This window comes from Bos mutus, chromosome 8, assembly GCF_027580195.1.
Source record: "Bos mutus isolate GX-2022 chromosome 8, NWIPB_WYAK_1.1, whole genome shotgun sequence".
NCBI classification, from domain to species: Eukaryota; Metazoa; Chordata; class Mammalia; order Artiodactyla; family Bovidae; genus Bos; species Bos mutus.
The window spans coordinates 60,193,090-60,210,802 of NC_091624.1; the positions used below are offsets into that span (position 1 = coordinate 60,193,090).

The window sequence follows — 17,713 nt, forward strand, 5'->3', positions numbered from 1 at the left end:
TTAATTCCTAATCTCTAGATTAATTCTAATCTCCTCATATCAGTAAAATATAAACATAATTGGAAATGTCTGACCTCAATCATTATTTTTTGAGTATGAAGAACTCATGTATGATTATTATTTTTAATTTTTCAGCTAAATTCTAAATCTGAAGCTGTTCCTTAAGTTGGTCCAATTATTTCTGATTTGCTTCTTTCCAAGGTATGCTAAATATTTAAGCAGTTTGACCTTAATTTTTAATATCAACATTGTAGTTAATATATGAGAACACAATAAAAAGAAGGATATTTAAGTGTAATGAGATGGAAAGATAGATTTTCACTAGATTTCAAATCTCTAAAGGAATTACCTCAAAAGTTCCATCAATCAGTAATAAATGTACACAGTCTATTTTTACCATTTCATACTAAAATTACTCTGTGAAAACAATTTTTTAGGCTTATACTACTTGATTTAACTCCCTGTTTAAAGAAAAGCCAGGACATAATATCTGAAAGAGAAAAAAAAAAAACTTAAATAAAAGTTTAATTAATTTATAATTTTTCTGATGGCTAAGAATTAATGATCAAGTGATATTAATGAACATGGTTCCACATAACTTGCAATATTTTCTTTCCATGTAAATTTTACTCTGCTATTCAGAGTTGAAATGAAGCTCCTTAATTTTATCTAAGGAAAACACTAACAAGTATGCATATAAAGGGAAGATTTCCTCCTGTTACTGAAACTGTTAGTTATTTATAGTCACTTAAGGCAGGAGAAGATTGAGGGCAGGAGGAGAAGGGGATGACATAGGATGAGATGGTTGGATGGCATCACTGACTCAATGGACATGAGTCTGAGCAAACTCCAGGAGATAGTGAAAGATAGGGAAACCTGGCATGCTTGGGGTTAATGGGGTCACAAAAAGTAGGACAGGACTTAGCAACTGAACGATAAAGACCAATAGAAACAAAAATGGCTGTTAGGGCAATTTACTCAATAACTTAGAATATTAGAATAAGGACAGATTAAAATAAATTTAAATCTTTTATTTCTGACACTGGTTTTAAATTCTTCACCACATTTCATGGTCTTTTTTCCTCCTCTGGTTTTCTCAAGGAAAAAAAAGGGCAATGATCTTGCCACAGAGCAGAGATATAGGGAAACTCAGCTTTCATTTGTGTTAAATTAGTAATAATTATAATGCATATCAAGATTACACCTTATAGTCAACAACTACAAAGCATGGCAGAATGATAATCACTTATTGCATGTCTATTATTCACCAGTGTCCAACACAAATGAAGCACGCTGTTTTCAGAGAGCTGTAAAAAAAATTTAGTTAAAACTAGAGTATAATGCAATATAAGTTAAAAATAGAGGACACATTATGAATTCTTTGCATATATCTAAAGAGTTTGGACTTGGTCACAAAGGGCTTGAAGAAAGAGTAAAAACATGTTCAGATTTGTAATTTAGATAAGAGGCTCTAGGAAAAATAAGAAATTTATGACTTCTCTTACCAAAAAAGAAAAAACCAAAATGGGTAAACAGGAAGATGCTTTTTATTTCAAAGCTTGCAAGGAGCTCACTGATACCAAGGCACTTCCAGCCACCACACATTCTCTTTGTAATGATTATTCCCTCTCATCAGTCATTTTTCAAGACTCAGGTCAAATGCCACAGCTCCAGAAGACTTCACTATAATGTCTACCTACCTCCAGTGACAGCTCTTCTAAACCTTATTTCTCTGGTCTGTAGCACTGATTTACAATGGCTTATTTGGTTCTGTATAAACAGAACTCTTTATTTCAAATCTGATTTTAGGAGGAATGTTGTTGTTCCCACTCTTTTGCCAATCCATGGACTGCAGCTCATCAGGTTCCTCTGTTCATGGGATTTCCCAGGCAAGAATACTGGAGTGGCTTGCCATTTCCTTCTCCAGGGGAGATCGAACCTGTGTCTCCTGCATTGGCAGGTGGATTCTTTACTCTGAGCCACCAGGGAAGCCCTTTAGGAGTAACTGCTACTGCTAAGTCGCTTCAGTCGTGTCCAACTCTGTGCGACCCCAGAGATGGCAGCCCAGCAGGCTCCCCTGTCCCTCGGATTCTCCAAGCAAGAACACTGGAGTGGGTTGCCATTTCCTTCTCCAACGCATGAAAGTGAAAAAGTGAAAGAGAAATCGCTCAGTCGTGTCCAACTCTTAGCGACCCCATGGACTGCAGCCTACCAGGTTCATCCACCCATGGGATTTTCCAGGCAAGAGTACTGGAGTGGGTTGCCATTGCCTTCTCCTTTTAGGAGTAAAACTACCAGTAAAATAGATTTTAATGAGGTTTTTAAAAAGGAGAGTGGTTTAGTTGAGGAAGAAGGAACTACACCCATTCCACACAGCCTCCTGACTGACAGAGAGCCTATTAAGATTGATCAACAGACTCCAGGCTTCCATGAAACACAAAAAACAAAATGTCTCCAAACTGCATCTTGCCTAATGGCTTGTTTTTACTGTATCAGTTTAGTAACCAATCACTGTATTAGTTAAACGGTGGATTAAATCTTAAATTTCTACATACTCTAAGTATATCACTAGTTCGATTTTTAAGTGCTATTCTCCTAGTAAGTATTCAGAAGGTCTTTTCTGAATGAAACTATATGTCATAATATAAGCACTAGATTCTCAAAAATAACTACAATTACTGCCACGAACTAAAAGTGCTCATTATTTATCAACACTGTATTCAAAAATAGCACCTAGTATCATGTTCCAAATTAAAGTGCATGAAGTGATACAAAGAGCACAAATTTGGAAGATTCACTTTCATAAGCTATGTGAACCTGCCTTGAATTGTATTTTCCCCCCCTGGAAAAACAGGGACACCAGTGTTACTTCATTTCAGTTTCTTTGCTGCAACCGAGTTGAGCAGAAAAGCAGTTTGTTCAAAAGCCACTGTGAAGCTGAGAATCAGAATGGTTGGGAGCACAGAATTAACAAGATGGAGGCGAAGGATCAAGAAAAACACCTGGCTGTTCTATGAGGAAGGACCTGCTGGGAGAAAGAGGGGCTGCGCAGAAAGAACACAAGCGAGGGAGAGCTTACTTGGCCTTTTCTTTCGCCAGCTTGCACATGTGCTACTGATCTTTAGCATCTAGACTACATGGCCCCTGACCAAGACTAGAGCAGGGGAGGATGAGCAAGTCACTATTGAATCTGGCAATTCTAGCCACTATACTGGAGAGCAGTCTTGGCTCTCCATCAAGATTCAAAAGACAGAACATTCCTTACACATAAAAAACAACGCAGACACTGGGGGCCCAAAACACCACCTACTACCTATCTGATATGAATTTTTACAAGTCAGAGAATTATGTAAAAATGCTTTGTGAACTGTAAAGTTCTAAATAAATTATTATCCTTGGTAGATGGTGCCTCTGTATTTGAGAAGATGAAATCTGAAATGTCTTGGAAGGACTAATGCCAGGTGAGGGAATCAGAAAATCTGTTCTTTTTTCTTATCCCTCTTGGAAAACATATACTGACCCTGATGAACTCTATTTAGACTTTGCTGAGTTTATAGCCCAAGGGAAAAACAGCCAAGGTTTCTTTACAGGACAAAGTTGTTCCCTGCTCCCCCACGTAAATCATGTACCAAGCTCATCAAAGCTATAGAACTGTTCACAGGAAAACCAAATAAGCAGGTTGTATATACTGGGCTTCAAAAATTATAATTACTTAGCCGTGAATTTTCAAGTATGAACAACATGTAGTGTTTGTCCATGTATCAGCACAGCTTTTGGAGGGTATGGCTCAAAACATCCTCTCAGTGTACAAAAGGATCATTCAATTTTATTTAGCAACTTATCTAACAGTTACTTGGGCCTCCCTCCTCCATTCACATTGTCCTGGCTTACTACAAATACATGTGTGGGGAATCTATGTGTATTATATTCATAAAGATTTCAGAAGCTTCTGCATTTAAATACATGTGAATTTAAGATGAGTACCATTGTTCTAACAAAGTCTATTTTCTGAGCATCAGAAAAAACATTTCCCTAATAAGAAACAAGGGAAGAACACTAACAGATATGAAGTTGCTGTGGGTATTTTGTTTCAACCAAGATGAATTAAACAAGGGTTAGTAGACCTTCCAGTTGAAATAAGTTTTACAATGGAGATTCTAACAGAAGCTCATAGAAACATTATTAGAAAATTGGATGATAATAAATGGCATCAACTGATATAAAAACAGTACATACGATCATAAAATCTGAAAGAAAGAATATCTATATAACTTGTAATGGCATACCTGAATAATTGCTCAGATTTGCATTTGAGTTACAAACATTTCAACAAATATGAATAAACACTCCTAAACATGAATGAACACCAGCAAAATGGGTCTCATCTCCATACTTCCATGTTGTAGAATGTGGTTCTACCATTATAATGTCACCAGCATTACTCTCTGTAGAGCAATTTGATACAAATTCAGTGCACTGAAAAATTAAGCCACAGTTGCTATGGCACCTCTGTATTAGGGACAACTACTGCCACAATAACTGGGGCCTCTCAGATCAGATCAGATCAGTCGCTCAGTCGTGTCCGACTCTTTGCGACCCCATGAATCGCAGCACACCATGCCTCCCTGTCCATCACCAACTCCCGGAGTTCACTCAGACTCACGTCCATCGAGTAAGTGATGCCTGCTAGCCATCTCATCCTCTGTCGTCCCCTTCTCCTCCTGCCCCCAATCCCTTCCAGCATCAGTCTTTTCCAATGGGTCAACTCTTCGCATGAGGTGGCCAAAGTACTGGAGTTTCAGCTTTAGCATCATTCCTTCCAAAGAAATCCCAGGGCTGATCTCCTTCAGAATGGGTTGGTTGGATCTCCTTGCAGTCCAAGGGACTCTCAAGAGTCTTCTCCAACACCACAGTTCAAAAGCATCAATACTGGGGCCTCTATTGTCCTGTAAATGGTAATACTTCAAAGTGCAGATGAGATGAGGCAAATGCATGGTTGTTCACGGAGCTACTTCTGAGACTGTCCTTCACTTAGGGACTCCTTTTGCTCCCTTTGAATTAAATTTCAATCAAATCAAGACCTCTAATTCTTTTCCATTCAAATTCCACTTCTTTCTCAGATGCTCCATTATCCAGTCTCCCACAACACTACTTACATGATGTGTGAGATGGGTGGATAAGAGAAGAAAAAAATAATCAAGGGTTTTTGTTTCAAATATTCCTTTTTCCTTTGAGAAGCATGAAAGGGATCTGTCGTTCCTTTAGGAAGGAATTAAATTGTATGAATTGTATGAATGTTGTATGAATGTAAATTGTATCAATTGTATGAAAATTGTGAATTTCAGCCAATGAAATTAACAACACAAGTCACAGTTAAAACTGCTTGAATCACTCAAGGTCTAGCCAGATTCACCCAGTACAAACTATATAAACTGGTGCCAAGACCAGGAGATTGTGAGTGACAAATGCATTCTTCTGCATAATGGCAATATAATGCCAGAGCCTATGGGAAGGTTAAGCAACCAGAATGGGGTGGGGGCGGGGTGGGGGAGGTTGGAGGAAGAGAGAGATCTGTGATATGAGGAGGGGAGATGCTAGAGGGTTGGGGAGAAAATAAAAGTCTATATTTGGTCATCAGGACAGGTGTATGAGGGAGGTGAGTGAGTGAGACTCAACCTCAGAAAGAGGGAAAATCAACCAAGAGCATAAAGGTCATACAAAATCTTTAGTAGTCAGCTACTCTCAGCCCAGGATCTAGCCATAGGAACTTTATCTGCAATTCATGCAAATTTAAATGCATTTACTAGCATATGTAAATGATATGCAGATGGTGTAAGGATATCTAAAAATGGAAGAGGTAAACTCTTCTAGCAAAGGTCAGTCTTTTCTGAAATTCATGAGATGGCAGCTTGTGATGAGAACATGAGGCAGAGAAAGTGGGAATTCAGGGAAATCTGCTGGAAAATCACGAGTAGTCAACTGTTTTTCTCAATTTATTTAAGTTATTTTAGGCGTTCTATAGGCAAGATAATTCACAATTTTCCAAAGCAGGACACATCTTTAAGACCCTACACCTTCTGTACCCTAAACCTTCTCCACGCAGGAGAAGGTTTCTGATTCCCACTGGCTCTTATTGGTCTCATTTTCTTCCTCCTAAAGAGATTCTTTCACAACCCACGTTTCCAGAGCACTCTCAAGGGCTGTCAATTACGTGTAAAAGCATTGGGAAAGTGTCTCTTAGGTTTTGTGATTCCAACTTCAAACAGTCCCTATATCCATACAGAGAAAATTAACTACCTGCCACCTGAGAATCAGACTAAAACTTTATCTTATTACTCTTTTATCACCCTTAATAATATTAACAGAATCCATATCTGTGGCAATTTTATATAGTTTACCAAAACATTTATTTACATTAACAATATGACCAACCTGATAATCATTCAAAAAATTTAAAAGCTATTAATATATACTAGTAGAATTATTTAAGAGCAGAGACCCAAGCTCTAACTTCCACATGGCACCCTCTGATCAGACCATAGCTGAAGCCATCCTTTAAAAAGAAAAACCAAAATCTATAAAGCTTTTCGGAGTATCATTTGGGTGGCCTTCATTGATTTCCACAGAATAAATGCCACTGTGAGGTCAGACCTGTACAGTCATTCTCTGTAATAAAGGATTTTTTGTTATTTGGTCAAAGTCATGGGTACGCAAGGTGTGGGCAATCTTTATGGACCAACCTCCTCTCTCTGGAGAAGCAAGGCTCTAAGCACCAGCACTTGGTTCTTTCCTGAATACAGCAGTAAGGCATTCTGGTAATCGCAGTTCTTTCAAGGTAGTAAACTTACCGAAGCATGTGATCAGCATAGGAATTAATTTCTCATCTACTTGACCACAGGTTAATTAACTATGCAGGTGAATAGATGGCATGGGAACAAATGAGCTCAAATTGCGATTCTGCCACATGGTGACAATAGCCACTTTAATTCACCTCTCCAGTCTCTGTCTCTGACAGTGGGTTGTTGTGAGCAGTAGATGAGAGGACCCACTGACGTGCTCACTGTATTAGCAGCTGTTTACACTGCATTCAAATGCAGCTGAGTAGCAACCCCACAGACATATAGATTATTTGTTTTTGTTTAAGTCAAACAGGGTCACAAAGATATTGATGTGGCAGGGGGAGGCTTTGCCAAGAACGCTTCTCCCCAAAGTCACAAAATGAACAGCAAGGTGGAGACTGTTAACCAGGTCTCACCCAAAATCAGGACCGTTTTCTTTCTATCACCTTGCATTCTTTGGTGACCTATTTTATGAGAAGAGAAATCAGCATGTATGTCCTGATCTAAGACATATTTTCTACCTCTCTATCTTTTATTAAGGATTATAATGGAAAAGGACAGCTACATGGATATTACACACACACACACAACATTTATTTATCTTCAGTACACTGGAACAACAGGCTTCTACTGTAATTAACTGAATTGCTAAAACAAAAACATCATAACATCTCTTCTAGCTTGTAGAAACAAAATTCTAACTTCAGTCCCTTATCTTAGAAGGCATTTTATTTGAATAAGAAAGCAACCAATATCTAAATATTAATAATATCTTAATACTAAAATAAGCCCTTAGTTTGCAGTTTGATTATATTTTCAGCATATTTTTCTTCAGGGATCTATATACGGAGTGAAATAAACAAAACAACAGTGCTTTTCTCTTCAGTTTGTTTCCTGCTCAGCCTGTGGACACTGGCTGATCACACAAGAATGGTGCTGGACGCCTTGTCCACCTCTCTGTAATAATAATACAAATAACACAGTGCTAGCACTGACCTCTCAAGGTCTCTGTGCTCTCAACTGTACATATTTCTGGATATAAGGAAACAAGAGAAATAGAAGGATCCAAGGTGGAGGTTAGAGGAGAAGATGAAAAGAGAAAGATAAATAAATATACCTGTCTGGAAACCCTGCTCAAATGCTTAATCCATTATTTAAAAAGGATACTTATGTCTTTCTCTTACTGCAATTTCCATCTGCTTTAGAGGCTTTAGGAATTTGTGAGTTTGTTTTTTAAATAAGAAATTTAAATGGAAGCCACTATCAATTATTCATGTCAATAGTGCACTGTTTAGCATAAATTAAACCCAAACTTCATTGTAACCTATAGCATCAATCAGACCCTTTATCAGAACTGGTACTGTGAGCCCCAAGAAACTATGTCCCCAAGTCCTTGAAGAGAACACACTGAAACCGACAGAGGGAACAAAGGCCTGAAAACTGTGCCATTTAATCATGCTTATGAGCCCTGGAGAAGGCAATGTCACCCCACTCCAGTACTCTTGCCTGGAAAATCCCATGGACAGAGGAGCCTGGTGGGCTGCAGTCCATGGGGTCTTGAAGAGTCGGACACGACTGAGTGACTTCACTTTCACTTTTCACTTTCATGCATTGGAGAAGGAAATGGCAACCCACTCCAGTGTTCTTTCCTGGAGAATCCCAGCAATGGGGGAGCCTGGTGCGTGGCCATCTATGGGGTCGTTCAGAGTCGGACACGACTGAAGCGACTTAGCAGCAGCAGCAGCATGAGCCCTGGAATCATTCATACTGTAGCTTATTAAAGAAATACACTTCAGGTGTTAGGCTTACAGGAATTTGAGGTTAGACAACCACTTTCTGTATTTACTCAGCTCTCATTAAAGAATAAATAAACAGCCACCAAGACAACTCTTACAGGCATAGTTATTTTCTTTCTTAGAGGTATCTGAGCTCTTTAATATTGGGTATAAAAATTTATTCCAGGGACTTATATCTTACTGTTAAAAAGTATATTCAAGGGACTTATATAGAGAAGCAGACAGGATTTGGGAAAATCAATGAGGAAGAATACAACATTCTAGACTAGCAACACTGGGAAGTCAGCCTTAGGGCCACCTAAGGGGAAATATGATCATCTGGGACACAGCTAACCCCCAAGGGCTCGGCAAGGAGGGAGCAGAAAGTAAATACCCTTTCTTTACTCTTCTGCATCCCACTGATGTCTTGCTTGAATGTTCCACTGGCCAAACCCAGTGGAAAGCCAGAGGGCCAGGGAGTCCCTTAATGCAGTCCTCAGAGGTCAGCTTTCTGGGTGGAGGGTAAAAACTATCCAACACAAGGTTCATTATATATAACACCCTTTAATAGTTACTACTTTGGGATACATTTTGCTAATTCATCTAGATGAGCCAGTCAAGGTTGATACTTTTGCAACTTTTGTAGGACCAAACAGACATTTCATATCCCAAACATTGGAACTCACCTCAGAATCTGTTTTTGCCTCTCTATTCCCTATCTTGGTATGTGTGACCCCATTTACAATAGCAAAGGTTTTATTCACTAAAAGAAGTAAGTTCACAGATGCTGTGAAAATTCACTGGAGGGCATCCAACTCGGATGCAGGAGGTGAGAGAAGGCTTCCCAGGAGAAGTGATGCGAATGGAAGGGAAAGGAGGAATTACACGGATGCAGGTGGTGGAAGGCTGAAAGAGTGTGGCGCTTCAGGGAACTGTGCAAGTCCTGCAGGGTTGATAAAGTGGGGGCAGGGGTGGGCACACAAAGCAGAACAGACTTAATAATGAGGGAAGAGGCGGGTCAGGAAGGATCTTGCATTTCAATAAAATTTCAAGGTATTAAATCTCCCTGACGGCTCAGATGGTAAAGAACCTGCCTGCAAAGTGGGACACCTGGTTAGATTCCCTGAGTCAAGAAGATCCCCTGGAGAAAGGAACGGCTAACCACTCCAGTATTCTTGCTTGGAGAATTCCACGGACAGAGGAACCTAGTGGGCCACAGTCCATGGGGTCGCAAAGAGTCGGACGTGACTGAGTGACTAATACTATCTTTGATTGAATATCTAAAAGATTTTTTAGTATTCTTATTTTGGTTCTAAAATACCACTTGAGCAGCAGGATGAGGTGAGACTGGAGACAGGGAGACCATCTAGGAGATTTTCCAAGGATGCAGGTGAGAAGAAGGGATTAGACTAACAGAAGGCTAGTGTGGATGACGGACAGGGGAGACGAGCATCGGTCTTTGGAGAGCTATAAAGAGGGGGATTTAAATGGTGAGGATGGTCAGGACTTGTGACTAATGGCTGGTGAGGGAAGGGACGGGAAGGCTGGCTTCTGGCCTGAGAGCAGACTTTTCCTACTGTTAATCAGTTTTCTGTGAGGCCCCAGACATGGACCACTTCCCAGAATCTAGAAGATGGTCCCAAATGTTACTTATTTCAACATACTGCATCATGAACCTATGTGATAGAAACAAATTTTATACAATGTTTGTTTTAGGTTCTCTCATGGACAAAAAAATCTATAGACGTATACGGAAAGTATCAAGGTTATTTTTCACAACCATCTCTTTTGAACACATTTGGACTCTGGTATGTACATTTGTAGTCAACTTTACATAAATTCCTGGAGAAGGAAATGGCAACCCACTTCAGTATTCTTGCTTGGAAAATCCCATCGATGGAGGAGCCTGGTAGGCTATAGTCCATGGGGCTGCAAACAGTCGGACACAACTGAGCAACTTCACTTACTTAAATTCATGTGCTAATCATTGATCAAGTATATAGTAGGATTGTTGTGATTTTTGTTGTTTAGTTTCTAAGTCATGTCTGACTCTTTTGTGACCCCATAGACTGTAGCCTACCAGTCTCCTCTGTCCATGGGCTTTCCCAGGCAAGAATATTGGAACGGGTTGCCATTTCCTTCTCCATATAGAAGTATGAAAGTGAAAGTTTCTTAGTCGTGTCTGACTCTTTGCAACCCCATGGACTGTACAGTCCATGGAATTCTCCAGGTCAGAATGCTGGAGTGGGTAGCTGTTCCCTTCTCTAGGGATCTTCCCAGCCCAGAGATCGAACCCAGGTCTCCCGCATTGCAGGCAGATTCTTTACCAGCTGAGGCACCAGGGAAGCCCAAGAATACTGAGTGGGTAGCTTATCCCTTCTCCAGCAGATCATCCTGATCCAGGAATCAAACTGGGGCCTCCTGCATTGCAGGTGGATTCTTTACCAGCTGAGCTACCAGAGAATCCTACATAGGAGTATATCACAGTGTTATTCTGTGAAAGGATGAGAGGAAATTTTTCAAAAATATTTGGAAAAAAACCAATCAGCCTCTGTTAATGGCCCCACTTCTTTTGGTCTTTTTGTCTGACCTACTTAGCTACAGGATAATTTTATCTGAACATGTGTGGCTAAATCCTGGGTATCAAGAAATGATGCTTCTACAGGCTAAGATTGTAGATTTCAAGTGTGGTCTTCTCTCCAGTGCCAAGATAAAATACTTGCTGTAACGGTAGACAGCACGGCCTACCTTCACCAGGTCTGCTTTTGAATACCATCTCCTGACAACAGTCCTCATCTGCAGGGATGAGAACGCAAAGGCCACACAACACGGTGACATTCTTAAAACCAGAAATGATGTGTGAAAATGACACTAGAGAACCAGAAGAAATGTACTTCCATCCACCCTGGCTAAACCTTCCTGGGAATAGAGATACGGGACAAAGATGAAAACTCCATTCCTTTTGGAAAATGAGTCTTTAACTTATGCATTGGTTTGTTTTGAAAGGAAATTAGATTCTGGGCTCACAAAGCACATATTCAAGATTCAACGTGTGGTCTCATCTCCCACTAAATATGTTGCTATGACTCTTCAGCAGAGGGAACATTTAAAAAGAAGCAACCTAGGGAAGGAAAAATCTAACTCAGACATCCATAATTCATTTATCAGAAATGGGAGTAGTGGCATGAAATGCCAGGAGACTGTTTCATTTACAGGGAGGCATTTTCTATTTTAAGCCTAGAACAATGCAGTCAGCTTTATTCTGCAAGTTAATATGAATGGAGGGAAAGTGAAATGGGAGAACAGGTTTAATGGTCTCTCTCAACCATGCTATTTCGTTAGTATCTGTTATTTAGGTTTGACACACCACTGTTTGGGGACTTGAAAAAAATGATAAGAAAAGGACTTTGATAACTTTTTTTACTTCAGAGGTGATTTTCTTTACCCCAAAGCTTCAGTGCTAGAAATGTAATCAGGTAAATCTGAGACAGATGATTTGCATATAGTTTTGAGGGTACATTGTCTGTTAGTACAGTCGTCCCTTGGTATCCTCTGGACATTGGTTACAGGGACTCCCTGCAGATACCAAACTCCAAGGATGCTCAAGTCCTTTACATAAAATGACACAGTACAGTCAGTCCTCCACACCCTCAGGCTCCACAGCACAGTTAGGAAGAGCCCACAACAGGACTAAAACTCTTCAGGTAACAGATTCTAAGTCATTTCCTAATTAGTTAGTAGCTTAGATTACTGCCTCATTGTATCCCCTAAGCACGTAACAGAGCCACTCAACAGGTAGTGTTTCAATCATTATCCACTGAATGAATGAACACACACAGCTAGGTGTCAAATAATTCCAAATATTCTCTGCAGCCTACCAGTCAGATTGTAAAACGAGAAGGTACTTGCACAACATATGCTTCAACTGCATTCAGGTGATGTTTAAAAATTCCTCCCCCTCACTCAGTTCAATTCAGTTGCTCAGTTGTGTCAGATTCTTTGCGACTCCCATGGATTGCAGCACACGAGGCCTCCCTGTCCATCATCAACTCCCACAGTTTATTCAAACTCATGTCCATTGAGTCAGTGATGCCATCCAACCATCTCATCCTCTGTCGTCCCCTTCTCCCACCTTCAATCTTTTCCAGAATCAGGGTCTTTTTAAATGAGTCAGTTCTTCGCATCAGGTGGCCAAAGTATTGGAGTTTCAGCTTCAGCATTAGTCCTTCCAGTGAATATTCAGGACTGAGTGGATCCTTTAGGATGGACTGGTTTGATCTCCTTGCTGTCCAAGGGACTCTCAAGAGTCTTCTCCAACACCACAGTTCAAAAGCATCAATTCTTCAGCGCTCAGCTTTCTTTATAGTCCAACTTTCACATCCATACATAACTACTGGAAAAACCATAGCTTCACTTTAAATTTAAGGCACCGTGATTGAGTAAAGGGAAATGGAATATTGGATGGAATTAAAGAGAAGCAGATTTGGTGACTTCCGTGGTCCCAAGTGACTCAGTGGTAAAGAATCTGCTTGTCAACACAGGAGATGCAGGAGATATGGGTTCAATCCCTGGGTTGGGATGATCCCCTGGAAAGGAAATGGCAACCCACTCCAGTATTCTTGCCTGGGAAATTCCATGGACAGGGGAGCCTGGCTGGTTACAATCCATGGGGTCATAAAGGAGTCACACATGACTTAGTGACTGAGCATGCACACACAAACTCTCTACCTAATGCTCACCATCAGCAAATAGTTCATGGTCCTGCACCCATCCACAGACCACACTGAGTAGCACTGCCCTAGATTAACATTCCTCCTAACTGGTGGTCAAGTGGCTAAGATTCTGTGCTCCCAATATAGGGAGCCCAGGTTCATTCACTGGTCAGAGAGCTAGATCCCACATGCCTCAACTAAAGATTCCACACGCTGCAATGAAGAAAAGACTCGGCACAGCCAAATAAATAAATATTATTTTTTCAAAAAAGCAGATTTACTGTCTACCAAATGAGTCATGGTTCCCAGCCCCAATAGAATCATAAAGCACATCTAAACCTCTAACCATGGAAATAAACAAAGGCTTCCAAGTCTTAATTGAAATTTATAATGTTCATATGTACATGTATTTTGAGACAATTATAATTTTAACTGATTATTTATTGAGAACTGGATGTAGAAACTGAATAATTACAATAAGTTATAATTATCTAGTACCTATTATATAGTCAGCCCTACGCCTGCTATTTTACATATTTTCTTGCTAATCTTTGGAAGTATTATTATGCCCATTTCAGAGATTTCTAAAAATACTAACGCTCAGAATAGTTAAGCCTAAAGTCTTAGAAAAGACTCTTGAGAGTCCCTTGGACTGCAAGGAGATTCAACCAGTCCATCCTAAAGGAAATCAGTCCTGGGTGTTCATTGGAAGGATTGATGTTGAAGCTGAAATTCCAATACTTTGGCCACCTGATCCAAAGAGCTGACTCATTTGAAAAGACCCTGATGCTGGGAAAGATTGAGGGCAGGAGGAGAAGGGGATGGCAGAGGATGAGATGGTTGGATGGCATCACCAACTCGATGGACATGGGTTTGGGTGGACTCCGGGAGTTGGTGATGGACAGGGAGGCCTGGCGTGCTGAGGTTCATGAGGTCACAAAGAGTTGAACTTTGCTGAGAGACTGAACTGAAAGACCATAAAGCTATTAGGGTGAACCAAAGCTAAAAGTCAAGTCTCGAACTACAAACCACTCTTTATTTTCTGATGTCAAGTGACTTCTACTAATACAGAATTATCTAAGGACCCACTCTTAAAAGACAGATCCATCAATTATATTTATAATTATGGTCTAGTGAACAGAGATGATATTTTAACCCAAAATGCCTAAATTTGGCCAAAAAGTTCATTTGGGTTTAGCCAACCCAATACATGCTTGTGGTTAGCCAAGAAAAATTGGGCAGCACTAGTGAGCTTCCCCGGAGAAAGCAACGGCAACCCACTCCAGTGTTCTTGCCGCGAGAATCCCAGGGACGGGGTAGCCTGGTGGGCTGCTGTCTATGGGCTCGCACAGAGTCGGACATGACTAAAGTGACTTAGCAGCAGCAGCAGCGAGCTTCCCGAGTGGGCAGTGATAGAGAATATGCCTGCCAATGTAGGAGACACAAGAGACGTGGGTTCGATCCCTGGATCAGGAAGATCCCCTGGAATAAGAAATGACAACCCATTCCAGTATCGCTGCCTAGAAAATTCCACGGGCAAAGGAGCCTCACGGGCTACAGTCCATGGGGTTGCAAAAGAGTCAGACACGACCAAGCATGCACACATGTGTCTTGGATGTGCATGGATTGATAGGGCCATCTGATGCCCCAGGTGACTGATGGTTTTCATAAAACAGAGGCAGGAGTGCGGGTGCTGCACTCTGGAAAATGTCATATTTCACTGTCAAGGCTACAAACCTAAGCACACATCCAGAACATCCCTGTGTCCTCTAACACTCATACCCACATTACACGAAAGAGCACTACTTAGAACGGGTCAAAACAGCACACACTAGGATATACCAGTGTGACCAGGAAGATAGCTACTCTTCTTGAGCAAAGGTCTTGGCAAGCAACCACGTTTGAAAGGTGTCCTCACAAAGGATACAGTTTTTAAAAGACAGCCAGTAAAAAAGCCATCAAAGCCAACACTCAAAGAATTGTCTTCACATACACACTTTGTGGCCAGCACCCTTAGTCACAGGACTGATTCACCTTAGGAGAATAGTTTTGATACAAAACTCACCACATCTAGATTCAGACAGAACTGGCTACAGGGCACTACACACTTGCAGTTCCCACCTACAGCACCCCTGTCCCTTCACACTATGTACAAGGATTCTTTGGGTGTTAACTGCATCTTGACTTTCCTCGAGCTTTCCTTTTCTCTTTTCTCTATACACACAAATGTTGATGAGATAACTTTAGCCAATGGATATGGTATAATCAGTTCTACTATAATGCTTGCCTTGAAAACAAAACAAAAATTTGCAATAACATTGACATATTACAGAATGATCTGAATATAATGTGAAATTTGCATTTGTTTATGAACAGTTTTGTATCAGAAACTCTAGGTGAATGTAGAGAACATACCAAGTTGCAATGAGCACCGTAGGAATACAGGAAACACACAGAACTACACACCTCAGGAACACAATGTGTCTACATCTGATGCTGTTGTTTCCTCTCTGACCTCGAATAACCTTCCTTCCACTTCATAATAACTTGCAAGCTTCCATGCTTCCAAAGACCATCCTGGAGGGTATCCTCCACTCTAGTGAATTGTACTCCTTCCTCCCAGCCTATTTCATTATTTTCCTATTTTCTCTTCTTCAAATTTTTCATCTTTATCTCATTTTTTCTTCCTCTTTTTCTCTTGCACACAGAGTGGCAAGCATGTGAGTAGAAGCAGATGCAATGGGCACACACTTCTATAAGCCAATTTCAGGTCTTAATCAAGATAAAGTGACAGGAGGGGCAGAATAGGGGTGGGGGAGTGGGAGGTTCAAACTACTGGGTGTAAAATAAGCTACAAAGATGTTTTATATAACACAGGAAATACTTCATAATAAATATTTTGTAATAACTGTAAATGGAGTATAACTTCTATAAATTGTATAAAAATAAAACAGTACAGCTTAAGAAGTCAGTGTCACAACAGAATTATAAACAAACTAGTTAGAATTTAATTTCATAATGATAAGACCACAGATTAAGTATAAAACTGATGGAAAGGGACTCTGAACCCAACCTAGCTCTCTGAATTATATTCTTTCCATTTTGAAGTACCAGACTGGCACACACTTTTTTTTTAGCCTTCTTTATGACAAGATGTCAAAGGTCAGCTCAGCACTCTGTATTATCAAACTATTTTGGTCAATAATTCAATCTTTCATTCTCTCAAACTTACTGTTATTGAAACCAATTATCTCTAGTCACAACTCATTGAAATGAAAGGTACTTGGATCATTTTCCTTTTCATTACCTTAAGAACTTAGCCTTGTGTATAATATACAGAGCAAGAGCTTATAAACAAACCACTTGAGTTGGATTCTTTGCTTCCTAACATCTCCATCTCTTACTACCTGTTTAATCCTTGTCCACTTGACCTATCTGGGCCTTTTTCTTTTTGCTTCACATCTAAGGATTGCTGGGAGAGTTTTTATATAAGATAAAGTGCCACATTGATTAGTTTTATATATTTCTTAATCACTTAAAATGAGTAAAACTGGGCTATTATTTTTAATAGGTGCCTACCATTTTTCTGTGCATGTCATTGATGAAGTTTCTGAGTGTGAGCTCCAACCACATTTTCCTATTACTCTGTGGTTTTAGACTTTGCAGAGCGCGAGTATTTTTAGGAGCGTATATGTTGCACTAGGGGAGAAGGCAATGGCACCCCACTCCAGTGCTCTTGCCTGGAAAATCCCATGGATGGAGGAGCCTGGTAGGCTGCAGTCCATGGGGTCGCAGAGAGTCGGACACGACTGAGCGACTTCACTTTCACTTTTCACTTTCATGCACTGGAGAAGGAAATGGCAACCCACTCCAGTGTTCTTGCCTGGAGAATCCCAGGGACGGGGGAGCCTGGTGGGCTGCCGTCTATGGGGTCGCACAGAGTCGGACATGACTGACGTGACTTAGCAGCAGCAGCAGAAGCAGCATGTTGCACTAGAATAGACTGCACTAGAGAGTGAAATTTATCACAGGTGACCTTTTAAATATGGAAGCTTCAAGTTTCTTTTTCAGTGTTTCATGTTAGTTTGCTAATTAGGTTAAGTAAATTAGCTCACGTTGTCTCAAATTATTGATCATAACTTTAAACAGTGTAATCTAGACAGTAATGACCAGGCTTGATGGAAAACTATCCAGTTTACTTCAGGGCCCTTTCTTTTGTTTCAAAAGTTCTGGAAAATTCTATCTACATCAATTTGTATATTAATGCTTTCACCACCGAATCTGATTTATAACATTGATTCAATTGCTAATATTATCAAATAGCATATTTTTCACGGTAACTTTTTCAAGGCTTCTTTGTAAATGGTTAAGAACAGGGAAGGGAACA

At 40.2% G+C, this 17,713-nt stretch overlaps 1 protein-coding gene across 3 annotated transcripts in view; it reads right to left on the minus strand.

The window, feature by feature from the left end:
- The window catches only part of PCSK5 (proprotein convertase subtilisin/kexin type 5), a 517,126-nt gene that overhangs the window by 353,130 nt on the left and 146,283 nt on the right, over positions 1-17,713 (minus strand). The window lies entirely within an intron of this gene.